Raw genomic sequence first — 9,320 nt, forward strand, 5'->3', positions numbered from 1 at the left:
ACTGTTACTTTGTGGCGGAGCGACAGGGCAGGTTGAGACCACCTAGGAGAGAGGTGGGCCTGGCCCTGGTCGGCGTTCGCGGATACTTAACACGCTTAACGAGATCTTGGTATTTGATCTGAGTCTGGCCATTTGGTCTATACGCACTAACCATCTATGCGGGAGTAGTTATGGGTATCCCGACGTCGTGGTATCAGCCGAAGCTCTTCTTGACGTCAGCGACTGAGTGGCGCGCGCCGCATTGGACCGTAAGCTCGCGCTTGTATTAAGGGGGCTAGGTCTGCTTCCGGCCGCGTATGCAACGTGCAGGTGTGCATAGGGCGATGGGCCCAGACCCCTGCGCGCATAGGTTTAGACCGGCGTGCTGACCTCTCTGTTGAGCCTAGGTGGGGCTGCGACGTGTTGATCTTACGAGGCCGGGCATGACCCAGAAAAGTGTGTCCGGCCAAATGGGATTGAGCGTGTTGGGTTATGTGGTGCACCCCTGCAGGGAAGTTTATCTATTCGAATAGCCGTGTCCCTCGGTAAAAGGACGACCCGGAGTTGTACCTTGACCTTATGACAACTAGAACCGGATACTGAATAAAATACACCCTTCCAAGTGCCAGATACAACCCGGTGATCGCTCTCTAACAGGGCGACGAGGAGGGGATCGCCGGGTAGGATTATGCTATGCGATGCTACTTGGAGGACTTCAATCTACTCTCTTCTACATGCTGCAAGATGGAGATGGCCAGAAGCGTAGTCTTCGACAGGACTAGCTATCCCCCCTTATTCTGTCATTCTGCAGTTCAGTCCACTGATATGGCCCTTTACACATATACCCATGCATATATAGTGTAGCTCCTTGCTTGCGAGTACTTTGGATGAGTACTCACGGTTGCTTTTCTCCCTCTTTTCCCCTTCCTATACCTGATTGTCGCAACCAGATGCTGAAGTCCAGGAGCTAGAGACCCCGAGGATGATTCTACGTGGAGTTCGGCTTCGAGGAGTAGTTAGGAGGTCCCAGGCAGGAGGCCTTGCCTTTTCGATCGTTGCTACTTTTGTGCTAGCCTTCTTAAGGCAAACTTGTTTAACTTATGTCTGTACTCAGATAATTTTGCTTCCGCTGACTCGTCTATGATCGAGCACTTGTATTCGAGCCCTCGAGGCCCCTGGCTTGTATTATGATGCTTGTATGACTTATTTATGTTGTAGAGTTGTGTTGTGATATCTTCCCGTGAGTCCCTGATCTTGATCGTACATATTTGCGTGCATGATTAGTGTACGGTCGAATCGGGGGCGTCACATTGGCTTAATCCAGTCTGCAATTCGAGTATACGTATAGAGGTTAATGTGGAAGTTCATGTAACCATGCTCCAAACAATATTAGGTTCAATACAGTTCTCCATGGTGGGTTTCCGAAAATCCTTAAACAATCACATCCTCCTGCTAGATCATTTTCTTCATGTACAATCATTTTGGTCCACGGGGGATTGATTGAGATACCTTGTTTAATCAGGTGGTCAAACTTGTAGCAAAGTACTAATACAACACTCTACAATGATGCATGGGAAAATCAATTACATTGGCACATGCCAGTTCACCATTGATCATCACAGGTTTGCAGCTCAACCAGACAATGGGCATTGTTATTGCCGTAAGCAATGGTTTCCTATGGGGATAAAATCAGCAAATGACTGACATATAAAAACTCACAATGTTATTTTTAAAAACCTAGAATTTGTTTGATATTGATGTTTAATGGTTGAAAGTCCATCTCCATAACACCCTAGTGGTTTTGATGATTAATGAAAAAACCATCTGAAAGGACTATGATTTAAATGACTTTACTTTAGGACTTTGAACTAATTTTCATATTCAGAACCCTCCAGCAACGTGGACTTAAGATATGGCCAACTATCTGAACCATAGGAAAAATCCCCGCGCCATGAGTGTTTGCATCCTATAAACCGTACCTCCTACTTAGTTGCAAGATCGTTACTTTTTTCTGCTTACTACTCTTGATATCTTGCATGCTAAGTAATTGTGATTGTCTGGTCCTTGTTAATATTAAGTTAAAAACTGCCAAGCCAGAAATTTTTCATAGGACTATTCACCTCCCCCTAGTCCTTAGATCTCGATACCAACAGTGGTGGAGTAAAGTCACTAAACAATTAATTGTCAAAGGCGTGTTAAAAATGTCAATGCAATCTCCGGCCTATTTTGGGCAGATCACATGCTAGTTCTAGCACACCTAAAGTAGCATATCTTCCGAGCACAAAAACATATACCAAAAATATTAGATGATTCTTGTTTGGTGTAATGGGAGTTTAAGGAAGATGAGCATGCACGCTATTTATAGATACCAGTCATCAACCCATGCATCCACACATGCTAGAACTTCAAAGGAAGATACATAATAGTAATTTTTATTTGTAAAGTTTATCACTTGTTTATCTTCGTCCCTGAACATTTCCACTTCTAATTATTTCACTCAAAATGGAGAATTTTTCGAGTTACTGCAAACAACCTCGATTAAACATTTTATTTATTACAAACTAAACCTCTTAAACGCTTATGTTCCTTGTTGTGGAACCAACCCACCTGGGTTGTCCTAGACCTGAAACGGGTGTCTGTACCGTGTTTCTCAAAAAATATATATATTTATTATAATAAGAGTTGAAGTTGGTAACCAAAATTAGATTAAGATGCATTATAAATACTTTTTATACTATCTGCAAAAACATACAAATAATTGTTCTTTACTTTAAAGTTAAGACAGATTAGCTTATCAAGCATCTTAAAAATGGATGAATTTATCTATACTAGCCACTAGTGGAGTCAACAAATATGCATGATTGTGTTAGCAGATAACTATATATATTGCGCTTATTTCGCTTTAACAACATGGAAGAACACTATATTAGAAAGGAAATTACAAACAAATATCAGTCTGCCAAGATAAACTTTGTAGAGAAAACTCTCAAGTCATAAAGTAAATGCCATCGATATTTTTTTTTGAAACGGAGGCAAAAGATTTGCCTCATATATTAAATAAGGAGAGGAGAGTTTGTTACAACACACACCCCAGAATACAGCATGACAATTATTCTCGCAATAGAAAAGACCCTAACTTCTTTGCCCCGACGGTGATCCAAAGGTTTGCCTCGTCGATGATGGTGTTGAGTAGAGTTGGCGGAGGCTTGCTCTTATGCCGGAACACTCTTGCGTTTCTCTCATTCCAAATGACCCACGACACAAGCATGGTGATCGAGGCCTTCGCTTTTCGGTTGGTGGTGCCCACGGCGCTCATGCTCGCCCACCATGTCTTGACTGAGTCGAAGGAGCTCCACGCCGACGTGTCCATGTCGTGTATGAGAAATTTCTGAATAACCAAATGCCAAAGCCTCAACGTGAAGCGGCATCTGAAGAATAGATGTGTTCCACATTCTTGCACTCCCCTGCACAAGGGGCAAAGGCCACAATTTGGCCAACCCCGCTTAGCCAGTCTATCGGCGGTCCAAATTCTATCTTGCAGTGCGAGCCAAGCAAAGAACTTGACCTTCGGTGGGGCCCAAGGCTTCCAAACCATTTGGTCCATGGGGGAGAGGACCAAACCCAAAAATTGTGCCCTGTAAGAAGAGGCCGCAGAGTAATGCCCAGAGTCCGCGTGTTTCCATACTATGTCGTCCTCAGCAAGCTCATCAAGATGCACCTCATGCAGAAGCATCCAAAGGGTGAAGAATTGTGCTACGTGTTCGGTGGAAACAACCGCAGGTGGCCTGATTTTGAGGATCCACGCGTTTTCCTTGAGGGCCTCCCGTACCTTCCAATGTTTCCGCGATGAAGACTCGTAGATGAGAGGAGCAATGTCCTTGGGCTTGCGCCCAAGAAGCCAAGGGGATTCCCAGAAGGGTGTCTTCGCCCCATTCCCGACCTTGATTGTGGTGCTAGCATAGAAGAAGTTGAGATCTTCCTCATCACACGGGTTACCTCTCCCAACCCACAATTTTGTTGGCTCCTTCCATTCATACCAAGGCCACCGCAGTCTCAAGGCCCGCGCGAACTTATTGGTGTTTAGGACCCCAAGCCCACCATAAGCAAGCGGCCGACAAACAATGTCCCAATTGACCTTGCATTTTGCCCCGGTTGTCTTATCTGACCCAGACCACAGGAAGGCCCTCTCAAGCTTGTCGATGTTTTGGAGGATGGTGGGCTGTATGACAAGCGGCGTGATGAAGTAGATCACTTGGGAAGCGAGCACCGACTTGACAAGAGCCGCGCGCCCAATGGTGGTGATGTTCTGGCCCTCATATCATTATACAATAGTCATATATGTGAAAAATCATTAGCCTTAAATATTTGTTTAAGAAACCAAGTATGTTGCGATGGATTTATGACTTCCACAGTTTCACATATATGATTATGTTATCAGGTCATCCATGACATATAGTTTGTGACATAGAGTTTTGCAAAAAAGTTTTTCGAATTACCACACTGAAGGATCAATGCCTGCTCCATTATAACATCATTAACCAATAATATGAACCTAATATAGCTGAGAGTGTTAGGCCTTAGATCAAACATCATTTGATTCACTGATATATGCAGAACAAAATGCATTTTCCCTAAGTAATTCTTACATGTATGTTTGATGCTGATCAACAAAGGTTTAGAACATGATATAGTACTTTAGGTTCCTGTGAGCTCAGTTGATAGAATCTTTTTGAATACAAAAAGATACCTGGACAATGGAAGAGCGGGCACTAGATCTTGTTTGTGACAAGACTATCTAACAACTGCAGGTTGCAAAGCCTGATCTTGCTGACAAGTTTGTGTGGCGTTTTCGTGACATCTGTGCAAGTATTGGTGCAAGGATCGTAGCTTCGCACGATCTGTGCTCGGCTGCCAAAAAGAGAGCACTGAAAGAGCAGCCTTCCACCGTCATGTGTCATTCTCAAAGGCATGTACAAATAGGTATCTTGGGCTATCGGGATTGTATATGCCTTGACCCATCCACCGTTACCAGAGTCGGCCAAAAGCCATATGTTGATCAACTGAGCCTCTGACTGAACCATGCAGAGGACGCCATTGAGCTCATCCACACGGACCGTCCTCGTCTTCAAACTCCACAGTTCATGTCCCGCTGCGTTCTGCGGGCCTTCGATCATCTTCGTCCACGTCTCGCTCTCGAGGTCAAAGCAATGTATCATGCCTCCGACGATCTCCCCCACCGGAGTGAATTGCAAAAAATATCGACACTTTAGGCTAGGTTTGCAGGAACCACACATATACGAAATTGTGCCAAAAAGCACTAATTTTTTTCATATTTTTTTGCAAAAATCACTGGTTGCTCGTTTGGACCGTTTTAAGTGCGTTTATGACAAGGGGGGCCCGCATCCGTCGACGTGGCAGCACTGTTCACACGGCAACACCGTTAGACGGCGTTACACGCCGCTGGCGCACCGGTTCGAGCCGGGCCGCTTAGTCTTCGAGATGTTCCCCGCCCGGTCCGCTCCTCTCCCACTCTTTTCCTCCCCCGCACTCTCTCCTCTCAGTCATGGCGACGGCTGGCGGCGCAGGCGGCGACTGCGGCGGGTCTGCCGGTATTGGAGACGATGGTCCACATGTGGGAGATATATGCGGGAGCTCAAACCCTAGCTGGCCGTCGGATACGAGCAGCCCCAGCCAGAGCCCCCAGCACTGTCTCGAATATGCAGCGGCAAGATCTTGGGCCAGGGCAGTGAAGGAGAATCCGACGGAGAGTCGCCGCATTGCCTCGTCATTCGGAGGCGTCTAGTAAGTTTCCTCTTCCCTCTTCCCTCTTCCTGTAGATCGATTCTAGGGTTAGGGTTAGGTTTTTTGGCAGTGTTAATTGGTGCTCTCTTAATTGTGATTTAGTTGTGGTTGATTTGTCGTCACTGTTAATGATGTAGTTTAGTGCTCTGTTGATGATGTAGTGGTTATGATGTAGGAGACAGAGTAGTTAACAGAGTAGCTAGTTGATGATGTAGTCAGTAGAGTAGTTAGCAGGGTATTAAGTTGTTGACAGAGTAGTTGACAGTGGTTTTCATACTGTCACCTTCTCCATTGTTTGACAGTGGTTTTTAACAGTGAAGTTGACTGGTTTTCAGAACTTGACAGTGGTTTTCAGATGGTGCTTGTGGTTTTCAGAGTGTACTGTACTGTATTTTAGCAATCATAGTGTTGATTACTCTGTTTTAGTGCTCTGTTTTTATTATGCATTTTTATTTACAGTACATTGGTGCTCTGTTTTAGTGCTCTGTTAATTAAGCTATTTTAATTATTTGTGTGTAGTTTGAACGATGATGTTTGGGAAGTTAGAATGCACTTCCATGACAGAGACAACAATGGAGAGATCAGTTTGCGTTTCAGACATAACATATTATAATTTGGTTGCCCTAATAGAGACAGAGGGATATGGGATAAATGATTTCATGTATTTTGTGAGGGATCTTGGTGTGGGGATTACAGGAATGGATGAAATTTGTGATGATGATAAGGTGGATGAAATGCTTGACCATATTGCTAACAATGATCAGAATGTAGTGAACTTGACAGTGGTTAGAGGCACTGATCCAAGACCTGCAGATTTGAACTCAGGCTATCTGGTTGAGGAGCAGGTTCCTTTGAGCCATATAGGAGAGAACCCTGTGTATGTAGTAAATCCTTCTGGTGTTCTCCTAAGATCACCAATAAAAAGTAAAATACAGAGTCAGCCAGAGCCATTGCAGTTCTACACCACACAGCAGATCACAAACCATGATATGGATACAGATGCTGCCATGGATCAATGCAATGCAGCAGATCAAGATGAACTGGAGACATTAATGGAGTTGAAGAGGAGAACAAAGATTGCCAAACTTAGGAAACATAAGATTGCAGCTGAGCATGTAAATAAGGTTAAGCAGAAGCTACCAATTCTTCTAACTGAAGATGATTCAGATCTGGATGGAGATGAGGACTATCTTCAGAGGCTTAATGAGATGAGGAAGCAAAGAGAGGATCCACTCATTCATTTTGATGGAGACACTGATGTGGATGAAGTGTATGAGGAAGATGAGGAAGGGCAGCATGTGGAGGTGGAGCAAGAGGAGCAGGTGGAGCAAGATGAGCAGGTGGAGCAGCAAGAGGTGCCTATAAAAAAGAAGAAAGCTAGAAAACGGCCAACAGAGAGGACACATTCTAGCTTGGAACACAGATTTGAGGATGTTTGGGCACCATCATCAGATGAGGAGGCAGATCTTGGTGTTTTGAAGCAGGAATATGATGATGGAGCTGAGGAAGTACAATTTGTTCTGCCCAATGGAAGGAAGAGCAGATCAGTGAGATCTTTGCCAAGGATCTGGTACAGTGAGGAGAGAGAGAACCCAGAGGAGCAGTTTTGTAGAAAACTTTGTTTCCTCAATGTGTATCAGTTTAGGAGAGCAGTTCAAACATTGCACATAACTCAGAATAGGAATTATGAGTTCCACAGAAACTGCAATGACATCATCATAGTTGTGTGCACAAATGCAAAATGCCCTTTCTTTATTGCAGCTTCTGTTGTTGCAAATGAGACTACTTTTTGCATAAGGAAGGCAAATTTTGTGCACACATTCCCAGCAGTAGGAGAGAACACCAAGGTCACAGCAAAATGGGTTGCACACCAGTGTGAGGCAATGATGAGAGTTGATATTGGCACACCAGTCACCATAATAATGCAGACACTGAAGAAGAAATATGGAATAGAGATGTCCACCCATATGGCCTACAGGGCTAGGAAGCAAGCATTGAAGGTTGTCCAAGGAGATCAGAGAGGACAATACACTAGAATAAGAGATTATTTGCAGGCTGTGTTGGATACAAACCCAGGCTCTAGATGTGTTGGATACAAACCCAGGCTCTAGATGTGTTGGATACAAACCCAGGTGGTGCCAGACTTTGATGGCTGGTCCTAACATTTACCAAGTGACTAGTGGAGAAAACACCTACTCAGTGAACTTGCTGGACAGAACATGTGGATGTAGGAAATGGGATATGACTTCTATGCCTTGCCATCATGCAGTTTCTGCAATAGTGAAAGCTAAGTTGCAGCTAGAGGACTTTGTGGCTGATTTCTTCAAAAAAGAAATGTATAAAAAAGCATTTGCACATATCATATTTCCTGTGCCTGGTCCTAACCTGTGGCCAAGGACAAGAACTCAGGACATAGAGCCTCCAGTATTTAAAGACAAGGTTGGGAAGCAACAGACAAAGAGGAGGCGAAACCAATTTGAGAAGCCAGCACCAAGAGATACATCTAGGATGGCATCTATTACTTGCAGCAACTGCAAACTTGTAGGTCATAGATACAATGTTTGCTCCAAGCCACTCAAGCCAGCTCTTGCTTTGAGAATAAACCAGCATCAGGTTAGTTATAGTAGCACCTCAATTCTCTTTATTGTTGTCTCCATTGTAACTCACAAGCCTTAATTGTTTTTGAAATGCAGCCAAACAGGTCACATGCTTCTATTTCAACAACAAATGCATCTACAGCTGCTGCACCACCAAGGAAGAGGCCATCTTCATCTACTGCTGCACCAGCAAGGAAGAGGCCATCTCCATCAACTGCTGCTCCTACACCTGCTGCCACTATACCAGTTGCTCCTCCAAGGAGGTCTCCCAAGAAGAAAGCTACACCTGCTGCCACTACACCTGCTGCTCCTCCAAGGAGGTCTCCCAGGAAGAAAGCTACCACTGCTGGTACAACCTCTACCTCTGCTGCAGGAAACATGTCAACTTTCAAGCTCCAAGACAGAGTGGAAGAAAAAGGACTTCTTCATACAAGTTGAAAGAGTACTTCTATGCTTCTGGAACTAGATGCCTTTGTCTTTGTTGGCTTGTGATGCCTTTGTGTTGGTTGTGAACTAGATTATGCCTTTGTTGGCTTTCAGAACCTATGATGCCATTGTTGGCTTTCAACTAGATTATGCCTTTGTTGGCTTTCAGAACCTATGATGCCTATGTTGGCTTTGAACCATTATTGGCTGTGAGAACTTGGATGTTTATCTTAAATGTTGGCATGGATGGATGTGAGAACTTGACAATGTTGGCTGTCTTGGATGTTTATGTTATATGTTGCCTTTGGATGGACTAGATGTTTAGTTTGTTGGCTGTGATGCTGGTGATTCTGGTGATGATGATGCTTACTATGATTCTAGGGTCCCTCGGTGTTGAAAAACCCCAAAGTGAGTCTAGGGTCCCTCGGCGTCGAAAAACCCCAAAGTGAGTCTAGGGTCCCTCGGCGTCGAAAAACCCCAAAGTGAGTCTAGGGTCCCTCGGCGTCGAAAACCCCC

This window comes from Triticum aestivum, chromosome 6D, assembly GCF_018294505.1.
Source record: "Triticum aestivum cultivar Chinese Spring chromosome 6D, IWGSC CS RefSeq v2.1, whole genome shotgun sequence".
Taxonomy (NCBI): Eukaryota; Viridiplantae; Streptophyta; class Magnoliopsida; order Poales; family Poaceae; genus Triticum; species Triticum aestivum.